The sequence below is a fragment of the Octodon degus genome, unplaced genomic scaffold (assembly GCF_000260255.1).
Source record: "Octodon degus isolate 3935 unplaced genomic scaffold, OctDeg1.0 scaffold00258, whole genome shotgun sequence".
Lineage (NCBI taxonomy): Eukaryota > Metazoa > Chordata > Mammalia > Rodentia > Octodontidae > Octodon > Octodon degus.
This window is the reverse complement of record NW_004524834.1, coordinates 1,817,659-1,829,239: the sequence shown is the minus strand read 5'-3', so window position 1 is coordinate 1,829,239 and position 11,581 is coordinate 1,817,659. Positions and strand designations below refer to the sequence as shown.

Sequence of the window (11,581 nt, the reverse complement as noted above, 5' to 3'; positions counted from 1 at the left end):
GGGGGAGGCACTGCAGAGTGGTGGGGGCGTCCCGAGAGCGGCTTTTATAATATTGAAGTAGAGGCCCTCTATTCCAATTTTCTGTAGGACTTTGAATATGAATCAGTGTTGGACTTTTTAAAAAGCCTTTTCTCCATCCATTGAGATGATGATGTTTTTAGATTTGGCTCTATTTATATAGTGTATTACATTTATAGATTTGTGTATATCAAAAAATCCTGCATCCCTGGAATGAATCCTACCTTGTCAGGGTGTATAACCTCCTAGATGATCTGCTGTATTATGTTTGCTAGGATTTTATTGAGGATTTTTGCATCTATTTTCATGATGGAGATTGGCCTCTAGTTCTCTTTTTTAGTTGCATCTTTCCCTGGTTTTGATATCAGTATAATATTTGCCTCCAGAAATGATTTTAGTAGGATTGCTTCCTTTTCAATTTGATTGAAGAGATTGAGGATTATAGAGATTATATTGTCCATAAATTTCTTGTAGAATTAAGCTGTGAATCCATCCAGACCTGGACTTTTCTTTGTAGGTAGTTTTTTTTTATTACTTTTCATATTTCATAGGATGTTATTGGGTTATTCAGTGTTGTTTTGTCTTCTTAATTCAGTTTTGAGTATTTGTACCTTTTTAGAGATCTGTCCATTTCTCTTGTGTCTTCTATTCTTTGAGAGTAAAGGTTCTCAAATTAGCTATTGATAATTGTCTGAATTTCTACTCGGTCTGTGATGGCTACACCCTTTTATTTCCTTATTGCTTGTATTTGAATTTTTTTCTTTCCTCCTTTTGATGAGGTTAGCCAGGGGCTTATCAATTTTATTTAATCTTTCTGAGAACCAGCTCTTTGATTCGTTAATTCTTTGAACTGTTTTCTTTGACTTAATTGAATTAATATCTGCTCTAATTTTTATGATTTCTCCCAAGATGCTCTTCACGTGAAAAATGGATGAAAAAGAAGTGGTATTCTTATACAATGGAGTATTACTCAGCTATCAAGAATAATAAACTGCAAGCCTTTATATTGAAGTGGATGCCACTTGAACATATACTCACAAGTGAAATAAACCAGGCCCACATGTGTAAATATCATATAGTCTCCCTAATATGAGAACTCAAAAGGAGAAATACAAATAGAAAGGTATAGCACAATTAAAAGGAAAGTGAGAACTTGCGGATTGTACAATGAAAAGAGGGCAAGGAGAAAAGCTAGGAAACATGACAGGGGCAAAGCCATACATTTATATGTATAAGATGGTAAGGCAATGATCCTGAGAACTATCAGCAGGTTGTTGAAACTAGCAGTTACTTTTTGGGATTCTCACTCTGACTAACTATATATGCTCTTACAAGTGAACTGATACATGTTTGATATTCAGAGAGATAGTGAGGTTAAAGCCTCCTGCATATGTTGTACGGCAATAATAAGCTTCTTTTCTTGAGGGTTAACAATCTAAGTTTGAAGACAAAAAATTAGAGAAAAAGGACTGCAAGGATAGCCAACATTTTGGCCCTAGCCTTTCAAAGTCTGTGAGGACTCAGAACATAGGAGAGTGTGTACTGTAACATCATTTAATTCAGTTGTGCCTCATATTTTCTGTTCAAGGAAATTATGGGGCCACAGAAGAATGTGTTTGATGATGTAGTGTGTGCCTAAAGAGAGTCACATGGGGAGAAAACATTCTCCCTGCCTTTCACAGGGAGCAAATTGGTCAAGCAATGGCTGTGATTCCTCCACAGGGCTGACACTGACAAAGGACCTATAAAGTGCAGTACAGGGTTTCAGCATAAGTCCTGAGGGAACTAGACTGTCCTTGTCAGACACAAAAGTTACATTCTTTGTTATATATGTCTTGCTTTATCTTGATCTTAACCATTCCGCACAAAAGTGTAGAAACAAGGTATGAAAAGTGAAGTCATGTTAATATGCTGAGCTGTTGATGGCTCAAGTCATCAGATTCAGACATTGCCAATCCTGTGGATAACCCACTACTATTATGGAATACTGTACTGTATTGGCATATTTTCCTGAATTCATGCGCCTACAATATTTGGATGGCAATGGAATACCTGTCTCTGACAAAACTGAACAAAATAGGTGATATAAATGAAAGACAATTTTGTATCTGTATATACAAAAGAGTTAGGATAGATATATACCTACTTTCTCTGAATTCAGTAAGAAGAATGATCTGTACTAATAATGTCTGGACTGGACATCATGTCTGTGTCTTGTGCTATGAAAGACTACTACAAAGACAGCAATATGCAATATATTATTCATAACTCTCCAGCCAACCTGTTTTGAAGATGTCACATTGAAATTTTTTCTCAATAAAATTAATTTTAAAATATGCCATCATAAAGAAAATATATAAATTTAAATTAATTGCTATTGAATATATTAAATGAGGGATAACATATTAACTACAATGTTTTAATTGTTATTACCCTATGTGTCAAAATCTCCTTTCAGATGGATATGGTTCAAGTCCTACTGCTACTATTTATTATCTTCATGATCTAGAGCAATTTATATGGCCTTACTATTTAAGCTTGTTTCTCTGAATATGGGCATAATACCCCATAGCATTTTCCACAAATTATAAAACACTGATGGTTTACTACACTACTGACAACCTCCTAGTAAATGTGAAAGGAATGCATTATTTAGTACTTCTTATAGGCAAGGTATCTTGACCCCACAATCTGCAGCATTCCCCACCTGTACTGTACCTGGAGTATTAGTTCTGGAGTGCCACAAAAGAGTCAAGTAAAACAAATAATATAACAGTGGTGTGAAAAACAGTATTATTTTCTCATACCCTCCAAGACAAGGAAGGTTGATAGAAAGGTTATGCTTTAAGACTTACTGGATTCCTGGTCTATTAAGTAAATTCCTGTTCTACTAAGTAAACTCCTTAGTAGTCTCCCAGTCTGCTTTTGAGATACAATTTAAAAAATCATAGTGCTCTAGAAGGTAGAATAATTTTGTTATTCAAAAGTTATTCTGTTTATAAAGGAAAGAAAAACCATTAGGGCCCAAAAATTTAAATCTCAATTCAAAAATAGGCATCCGAGATAAACATACACTTCTCAGAGGATGAAATTGAAGAAACAAATAAATATATGAAAAAATGCCCCACATCACTAACCATCCATGAAATGCAAATTAAAACAACACTGAGATATCATCTCATATCAGAAATAAAGAAATCAACCAACAGGCTGTGGGGAAAAAGAATCCCTTTTCCACTGTTGCTGGGAATGTAGGCTGGTCAACCATTGTGAAAATCAGCATGGAGACTTCTTAAAAAATACTGGAAATCCCATTCAAAGCAGCTATCTCTATACTGGGAATTTTCCCAGAGGAACACGAAACGTCATGTCATGTGATGTATATGTACCTATGTTTATAGCAGCACAATTTGTGATAGCCAAATCTTGGAAACAACCAAGATGCCCATGCCCTGAGGAATGGATAAAAAAGATGTAGTATTTTTATAGGATGGAGTATTACTCAGTTATAAAGAATTTTAAAGTAGAAGCCTTTGTATTTAAGTTGATGCTACTTGAAGATATACTCATAAGTGAGATAAACCAAACTCAAATGTGTAAATATTATATAGTTTCCCTAATATAAGAACTCAGAAGAAGAAATACAAATAGAAAGGTATAACACAATTAAAAGGAAAGAGAGAACTTTATTATTGGACAATGAGGAGAGGGAAAGGAAAAAAGCTTGGAAATATGACAGGGGCAAGCAATACATTTCTATGCACTAGTTGAGTAAGGAAAGGTTCCTGAGAATCTGCTGCATGTTTTTGAAATTAGCAGTTAATTGGTAGAATTCTTACCCTGACTAACTATATATGCTGATACGTGTGAACTAAGTAGCTTCACTGAAGATAGCAATGTGTAATGTTAGGGTCATGCTTGGAATGCCTGCCATTTTGGTCTTCTATATACATACTGCTTATCATGACATACCAATTACTGCCCTACTGTCTCTCAAGTAAATGTTTGTTTTAAAAAAAGACAATAACTGAAAACAAGTGAGAGGGGAAAAAATGTCACAGGACAGTTCTGCTCCAATTCTGTATGTGGTTAGATTTCTTAATTTCTGTGTAAAATTATGTAATTGCTTATTCATATTTTTTCAATTTTTTATTTTTAAATTTTGTCTTCATATTCTGCAGGGACTGAAAGTTTAGCCGATCAATACTTCATGGAAAATACCTGTTCCTTGTTATACCTAAGATGTTTGCTATTCAGTTAGTTAGGTGAAACCCAACTGCATAAGTTGTAGGGTAATGATAAGCTTGTCTTCTGGAGGGTTAACAACCTAAGGTTGCAGACCAAAATTTAGAGAAAAAGAAGGGCTGCAAGGACAGCCAACATTTTGGCCCTAGACTTTCAAGGTCAGTGAGGACTCAGGGCATTGGAGAACCTATACTATAACATTATTTAACTCAGTTATGTCCCAAATTTTCTGATCAAGGAGATTATGATGCCACAGAGGAAAGTGATTGATGATATAGAGTGTGCCTAAGTAGAGTCACATGGAAAGAAAACATTCAGGCTTTCACAGAGATCACATTGGCCAAGCAATGGCCATGACTCATCCACATGGCTGACATCTCAAAGGATCTACAAACTGTTTTATAGGGTTTCAAGTGAAATCCTGAGGAAATTTGACTGATCTTATTGGATAAAAAAGTTACATTTCTTTTTGTGTAGGTCTTGTTTCATCTTGATCTTAACCATCCAGCAGAAATGTATGAAAACGAAGTATAAAGAGTAAAGCCACATTAATATGCTGAGCAGTAAAAGGCTCAAGTCAATGACTTTGGACAATGGCAGTATTATGGAACACCCACTACTATTATGAACTACTGAACTATATTGGGAGATTCTGTTTAATTCAAGCACTGACAATATTTAAATGACAATGGAATGCCCTTCTCTGACAAAACTAAAAAATTGAGATACAAATGAATGACCTTTTTGTATTTGTACACTCAAAACAGTTAGGATAGATATACAGCCCCATTCTCTTAATTCAATGAATACAGGGGTTTGTTTTAACAGTGTTTGAGGCAGGATATCATGTCTGCATCTTGTACAATGAATAACCACTAAGAGAACAATATGCAATGTATTAATTATTGCAAATGTGCTAGTAATCAGTTGTGAAACTGTCTCATTGATATTTGTTTCTCAATAAAATCATTAAATAAAAAAATAAATAAATATTTTTTTAAAAAGCTAAGATTGGAGGTCTCATTCAAGCCAGCTATTGCCTTCTTGGGTATTTTTCCAGAACAATTGAAAACTTCTTACCACAGTGATATATGTGCACCCGTGTTTGTAGCATTGCAAGTTCTCATAGCTAAATCCAGGAAACAACCCAGATGCCCACCAACTGAAGAATAAAGAATGTGATATTTTTTTGCACAATGCAATATCATTCAGGCATAAAACAGGATAAATTTGAGTCTTTTGTCAGTAAATGGATGCAATTAGAGAACATACTGTTAAGTGAAATAAATCAGACCCACATGTGAAAAAAATAAAAGTTATTCTGAAGCACTATTAAGAGGAGGATGTAGAAAGAACCTAAGTGCCTATTAGCAGCTGATTCAATAAATCTAATGCAGTACATACATTTAATGGACTTTCATTCAGCTTTAAATTAAAAACATTTTGCAGTATTTGAATGGATAATTCATTTATTTATTTATTTATTTGGTACAAGCTGGGGAGATAGATAGCAGCATATGCACCCACCTGGCAAGCATGTGATCCTGAGTTCAATCCCAACTGCCAGAAAAAAAAAATATGAAGGAAACCAACATTTTTCATTTATTTGCTACAGGGTCTCACTATACAGCTCAGACTTGTAATGATCCTCATGTCTCAGCCTCCCCAGCACTGAGATTATAGGCATGCACCACCACACCTGGTTTCAGGGCCAGCATTGCATAGGTACCAGAGATTGAATTCTGGTTCTTGAACTTGCCAAGCCAGTGCTCAGACCACAAAGCTATCTCCTGAGCCCTGAATGGATGGTTCTTGAGGAAATTATCCTCTATGAAGTAAGCCTATTGGGGCCAACGAGATGGCTCAGTAGAATAAGCGCTTTCCTGAAATAAGTCTATCACAAGAAGACAGATTCTAGTTAAATAAGGTATCTAAAGTAGTCAAACAAAGGAAAGATACTTTTTAGGAACTAGGAGGAAGTAAAAATGAGTTACAATCAAAGGCATGAGGTTTCAGTTAAGACGATGCGTAAATTCTAGTAATCTCCACAGAGCTGTACATATTTTTAAGACTATATTGCATAAAATTTCCTAAGAAGGCAGATCACAGAGCTTGTATATGCATTCTCACAAAAAATTAAATGTAAGTAAATAAAAAGCATTTTCAAATATGAATGCTTACAGATATTTGCTGACATTGATATACTATTCTTTAGTCATACTTAGACATGCATATGCATATATAATACCCCCCCCCCAAGGACAAGTGGTCTATCATCTCGGGCTCTCTTACTTTGTATTTTCCCAACCATCTCTGCAATTTGAGTGACCTGAGGCCTCTTCTTTTCTTCAGCATGTTATGATGACTTCAACAAAATTTAAACATGTTTTCCTCTAATTGGAAAATTTTACTTTTCCTACATTGAAAATACGTACAGAGCTTATAGAAAAAATATTGCTGAAAGAACAGACATCGTTATGGAGGACATAAATATTCCTCCTATGGTCATTCAAACTGAGGCATTGCCATCTGTATCAGTGGTATAACTGAACAACACAAATGAAATTGTTATCAGGTATGTGGGCAAAGACTACCCTGCTGCTCAGGAATTGATGGAAAATGATAGAGTGAGAACCTATGGTTATACCAGTCCAGGTCATGCTCATGAGGCAGATCCTAGCTGTAAGTGCTGAGGATGCTTGGTTACATGCACTAGTCATCACAGTACAAGAGAACAAGATGTATAAATGTATGCTATGTTGACCATGGTTTTAATGAAAACATTGAAATGAGCAAAGCATAAAAATTGAACCCAAAGTTTGGTCAATATCCTTCCAAGCTAGTAAGCGTAAACTAGGAGAGTTGGTTGTTCTAAATGGTGATCCTAATCTAGAGGAAATGATTACATCTCTAACTTGGGGGAAGATCTGTGTGGTGGATACACTTGACAAGGCAGATTCCATGCTTGTTGTTCTGCATGATACTTCAGGAGATGTTATTGATATCAGTGATACCCACTTGAAGGCCATGCATGCTAGGTCACTAGTGGCTCACCTCCAGGTCAATGCCATATACACAAGTGTCAAAGTGACATATATTTGCTCTGACTGAACAGTCTTCTGCCAAGTCCTTGTAAGGATCGAAAGAAGCTTGATATCAATGTATGCCGATGACTCCCATTGCAAGCACATGAATTCTGAGTACTTCATTCCAATACCCTTCTGTGGGAAAATGTGCCTTTTCCATTGCAAAGGAAAATGGTTAAGAGTAGAAATCACAATGTTCATAGCCGCCAGGGGCTTGATGTTCAATTCCTGGACTCTGGCAACACAACTTCTGTGAAAGTGTTAGAACTCAGAGAAAATTGACCTTGATTTCTTCAGGAAATGATTGCAATACCACCTTAGGCTGTAAAGTGTTATTGATCTTCCATAGTCTATTGACCTGTGGATACCAGAAGGTGTGCTTTGGCTAAGATATTGGTGTGCTTTTGAATTGCTCAGACTGTAGCGTTAAGGTTGCAAAAGTGGAAGAAACCCAGGGGATTCCACATGTGTGTTTATATTTTCCTAAGAATTTCCCCAGGCCTCATTAGATAACAAATGCAGACCTGAGTAAGCATCAGAAGGATGTATTTCTCAGTGCTACATCCAACGCAGTTACCTCTCTCGCCAACAGAAATTGCAATGTACCTGTCGCAGATAGCACAGAAGGGAATTATTTTCTTCTTTTTTATGTATTCAGTACAAGATCTACAAGATCTCACTACACAGATGGGATTCATAATGACTCTCCTGTTTTCAGCCTCTCAAGCACTAGGACTACAGGCATGTGCCTGTAATCTCTGTCTCAGCATGCCCTTGGGGGCAGGGCTGGCACAGTACACTAGGGATTGAACCCTGGTCCCTGAGCCTGCCTAGGCAGGCATTTTAGTTCACTGAGGTACCTGGCTGGCCCTACAGGAGAGAATTTTTAAAAGTGTCCCCAAAGTCATCAAAAAGCCCATGATGGACAATAGTTCCTTCACCATGGAAGAACTGCCACTGCTTCTTCCCTTGTCATATCCTGGGTAGCACATGGATATACCTGTTCCCGTGGCCTGTCATCCAGGTTATTTTGGTCATCTAACTTCAGCATGAGACACATAAGCTGGAAGTTCTGATGGAAGAGATGATTCTTACTACAGTGTGTCTGAGAACGCCATGAACCACTGGGGGGAGAAAAACATGTGTGCACTGTAAAGGTGGAAAATAATGGGCACGGCATGCTTTCAAACGAGTCCTGACATTGGCTTTTTTTCCCTGTGTGAACTCCTCTATGGCAAGTATGAATTAATTGGCACAAGGAAAGATCAGCCCCTAGTGGACATGTTCTGAAAGCCAGCATTCTAAGCAATCACAGCTCAGCTTGTGTAAGGAGTGCAGGGCAGCTAGTGGTGCACAGAGGCTCCAGTGGTGTGTTGAAACTGTGGAGAAGAAACTTCTGGTAGCACTGATCCAAGAAGTTGTTGAAAATTCAAATAGCTGGGACTGAAAAGTAGTGGTCTGCCTAGTGGACACATCACTGTCAGACACTGTGACTGGACTCATGATATTCAGTAGAGTCTTCAAGAGTGAATTAATTACTACTTCTGAGACTTTGACTACTAATTCAGATTTTTTTCAAGCAATAACAAATGTAGAGCTGGGGAGATAGCTTTGTGTCATAAGTGCCTTCCTGACAAACACAAGGTCCCAAGTCTGATCCTGAGTACCACATGCTGCACCATACCATGCCATCTCTGACAGCTATAGGAGGTAGAAAAGAATATGCCAGTGTTTAATGAGAAATAGTTAACAAATTTTTCTTTGAAAGTGTCTACTTTTCAAAGAAAATTGCACTTGAATTATTACTTTAGTATTAAAATAAAAGTTTATCAATATAAAAATAATTGAAATTTTTTGAGACAGGGTCTCACCTGTAGTTCAGGCTGATCTTGTGCTTACTTTCTAGCTCAGGCTGATCTTAAACTTTGAATAATCCTCTTGCCTCAACCTCCTACTGCTGGATTATAGGCTTGTGCCACCACTCCTGGCTAAGATCGAATTGAGAAAAAATTCATATAATTTTCTTAAAGAATTTGAGAAGTCTGCAACTGGCTAACTCTAAATTACCAATTGTCGTGCTATCTTATTTCTGCTTTATCACTGTTTAACTAATTTTATGAGGAACTTTATATTATGCTGACCTATAATTTCCACAGTGAACACATCTGACTTCCTGTTCCCTCAGTAAAATCACATAGATTTCCATTCCTCATTACTGTGCCTTTCTCCTAAGTAGGTCTCAGCAGTTGTTTGTTAAGCAGTGACCAATGAGTGAAGCATCACCTTCTGTCAGGTCATAGCCCATTTTCCAAACACGAAAGATTTATTTTTTAAAAAAAAAAGACATAGCAAAGAGAGTAATACAATGAAAGAAAATTATCTCTTTCTGTCTCTTTATTTTTATATTAAGTCTCCTGGAAACTTTGCTTGTTATAAATCCAAGTTTATGGTTTTTTTTTTTTTCCTCTTCCTACCGTCTTGACTTTATAAGATGAGGAAAAAATCTTATTATTAAAAAAGTCAAGATGTTCTATCTGAAATTGTTTTGATCTGTTCTTTAACAATCTTGAACTAAAGGAAGTATAAGGAGAAAAAAATTATATTTTTACAGAAATATGATTGAGAAGAGCTTTGTACCTTCCAAAAGTTCTTCAAAGTTCCAAGTAGCTGTTCTGTGACAAAAAACCCAACAGGAAAATGACCCCTTTCCTTGAGTGCCAATTTGTGTGAGAACAAGTTTTTTACTTAAGAGAAAAAGGCATCCTTGCCCAACTTCCATGGTTAACTTAACTCTTACAGTTATCACTGTTCTACAGTCCTGTAAACAAGCAGATGAGACAACTGGAATTCATTTTAGAGATCATTAAAAAAGAGCTGAGATAGACATAGTGAAATCTTAAAAGTCAATACTTAATCAAGAGAACACATGCCTAAAGAGACACTAGTATTTTTTCATCTGCAAACTAAACATCTAGACCATTACTGTAAAAGAGTGGATTCTTTAACTCCCTGTTCACACAGACTAAAATTTATCAGGGAAGTCATATTTCCCTATAAGGCAATTAGTGCATTATTAAAAATTCATGGCAGGGTCAATCTTCTGTTGATTTATATAATCAAGTTAAGTTCCCTCAATTAAATACAGGAGTTTTATATTCACTTCTAGGGAAGTTTTTTGATGATGGAAAAGATTTTTTCATATCATTAGACACTGTATCTATGACCACATCATTTTTTATTGTTATTCTATAACTTTCAATCTTTCATAAAGTTTTCTGTCAGATTCTGTGAAAAGCTGCCCATTGCTTCTTGCTCCTTCTCCACTCACTTGCTCTCGTAGTGACTCCCATAAGTGTTTGTATGCAAATAATATTTTTCTTACCACATCCTGAAGCCTTGCTTAATGTTTCCTGAGAAGTAATTTGGCTGTCAACCACCGAAGGAAAAGAAAAATCTTTAGGGACAACCAGACTTTATGATGTTTATAAAGTTCATTTGGATAAGAATGAAATAAAGCATTTTCCAGTGGTATTTCAAGCTCTTGAGTCCACAAGCTTGTCCAAAGCCTTTTTCTTTAAGTGGATTGTTTGTGTTTACAAGGAAAGATCAGTTTTTTATAAGAATCTGGCAATTCTGATTTAAGTTTTAGCCAATTACAGATAACTCAGAAATATAAACTAAACTTTTCAGGGTTAAATGTAGTAATTATTTAATAATTTGTTTCAGTTTATTCTTCATTATTATCCAGGATCTGCTGAGAGCCTGGTTGTATAAAAGATAATGACGCTGACACATTTACTGCTAGTGAGCAAACTAAATGAAATAGATTATATATTTAATAAAGAGTACCTGGGAGCCCAGATGTACACCTCCTGGGGACAATAAGATGGGATGGTACATTTTCAGGGAATGACTGTTAGCTCTATGTTACTAGATAGATCATTTTATTTTTATATCTGAATTATCCAACCACTTTCAATTCACCTAAAGGAAAAAAAATAGATACAAAAAAGCTGTTATTGGCTGGGAAGATAGCTCGGTTGTCTAGGCACCTGACTGGAAACCTCAAGGACCAGAGTTCCATCCTACATACCACATGCCTTGCTGGCCCTGGAATCTCAGCCATGTCATGCCAGCCACCAAAACCAGGCATGATGGTGCATGCCTATAATTGCAGTGCTGAGGAGGCAGAAACAGGAGGATCACTAAGATTCTCAGCTGCTAAGTCTCTG

At 36.4% G+C, this 11,581-nt stretch overlaps 1 pseudogene; it reads left to right on the top strand.

The window, feature by feature from the left end:
- The window catches only part of LOC101570242, a 57,738-nt pseudogene extending 46,615 nt beyond the window's left edge, over nucleotides 1–11,123 (top strand).
- Nucleotides 11,124–11,581: the final 458 nt, after the last annotated feature.